Below are 2,165 nucleotides of genomic sequence, written 5' to 3' on the forward strand. Positions count from 1 at the left end.
TCTAACAAGAAAAAAGAAACGGTGAACTCCTATCACAATGAAAAGGTTAATTGTGCTCAGATGAGAGGAAGGGTGGGAGGGGTGTGGAGTGTATTTAGGGATGAAATGGGTGGGAGTGTTTTTATGCCTTTCCCTTTTTGACTACCTCCCTTGGAAGGGGGAAAAAGCCTTGGTATATGTATGTATGTATCTTAATTATGGTGGTGAACCATTTGTGAAACAAAATATTCAAATGCATCATCGAACCCATGTTCTAATATTTTTTAATTATCTTATTGCAGAGATCCATCCACGAGAAGGTCGCGTGTGTCCTACAGTGACGTACTTCAAAAATGTATTGCCTGAAGCGAACAAATTTCTATCAGAAACGGCTCTTTCCAAAGAATCCTCTCGACACGTTTGTACATTCTGTGAACTTCTCGGCGTCACTTTTACACTTTTTTTTACAGTGTATATATATCAAAGACGAATATAGTGTTAACAAAGGACTTGCGTGTATTACCTCAACCTGAATTCCTTAGCAAGTTCATCAAAGCTATGGAAATCCACGCCTTCTGAGACTTTTTTTTTCCTTGAGCGAGAGAACGCCTATGCACCCAATTCAAGCCATCTGAGAATTAATTACTTGATCCCTTTGACCCGTACGAAGTCTATATATCCTTCTTTCATACCGCAGACGCTGTTCCCAAGAATCATCTTCAATTCCTTTGCCCTTGAACCCCAAAAGGTGCATCTACCAGAACCGCTTCTTTGATTGCCACCCTCCGAAACCCGGGTCCCGACTAATGGACGCTCCGTGAGATGCCCTCCTTCATTTCCTTACGCAGCCAACTTCCCCCCGTCTCTCGCCGGCAACGAAGGCTCCTCCTCGAAGGACGCCGTCTTTGATTACTTCACCCGACGTCGAGGTTCCCTCAGCCGTAAGTGCTCGTACAAAGGCGCCATTCAATCTAGTTCTGTAAAAGATGGCGCCTTCTTCGGAGGATTGGGACGGTGGACCACTGCCTCCTCTGAGTGGCGAGGCACCTTACGCGGCAACCCTCAGTTTCTTGAAGGCACGCCCTCCCCCTGGGGCTGTCTAAGGTCGAGGGGTGACCTCCCTTCCTGATCTCCTCCGGTTACTACCACTTCTAGCAGAGGTATTACGTGGACAGCGCCTCCATGTGCTGTTCCGGACCATCTGCAAGGTTAAGTTCCGGGCGGGTCGGCACCCGTCCGGAAAAAAAAAATAACAATAAAATTAAAACAGCCACCCCTTGCACTTCTGGTAATAATGCTTTCCAGAAGGCGACAGCCAATTTCATTCAGCTCTGGGGCCGTTCCCGGAATCAAGCGGCTTCCCTGAACCCAGATCTCCTTCACCCCCGGAGCCGGTTCCTCTTGAGTAAATAACGTCTAACTCTAGTCAGAAGTCTGTAACGTATGTCACAGTGATGGGAGTCGGAGGAAGGGTCCATAAGTTAAAGTCTAATAGAGTGTAAATGCGTAGCATATACAATTTCCAAGAAGATTCTTCCTATCCCTGAGGCAAGGCATGGGCGATACTTTTCCTTTAATTATGGTTCAGCCGACAATCTAATTTGTTCTCGATCGCACATTTTCGGCAGCGAAAACGTTATATCATATGTCAATGAACATAAGAAAATGAGAATATAAGAATGGAGGAGGTTGCAAGAGACCTACGCTAGGCAGTTCCATATCCCTTACCACCTGTCATCCCTATCTATAAATTATCTAATCTTCTCTTAAACCAGTTGTTTCAACGCTCACTACATAGTTAAAAAGCCTATTCCATTCATTAACCATTCTGCTGATAAACCAGTTCTTGTCTATTTCCTTCTTAAACCTAAATTTGTTCAACCTAAGCCGATTAATACGTGTCCTACCCTTAATATAACAATAACCTTGCCTGCATCACCCTGTATGGACCAGAAGGCACTCTTTTATTCCAATATTCTGGATGTCGTCAGCTTATTTCATCCATCTCCGTGGTACCTCCTCCTTCTCCTACCCCTCCACCTCAGCAGCGGCGAGAGTAACGACTTCTTTCATTGTTCTTGTTCGCGTTGGCGCCTCGTCTCTCTCGCGATGCGATTTCGGTCCATTCAGTACTACTCGAGTAATGACAGAACGGCACCCGCATTGGCCCCCGAGGTCCTCCTCCT

This window comes from Oratosquilla oratoria, chromosome 2 (assembly GCF_046742065.1).
Source record: "Oratosquilla oratoria isolate Oo_2021 chromosome 2, ASM4674206v1, whole genome shotgun sequence".
NCBI classification, from domain to species: domain Eukaryota; kingdom Metazoa; phylum Arthropoda; class Malacostraca; order Stomatopoda; family Squillidae; genus Oratosquilla; species Oratosquilla oratoria.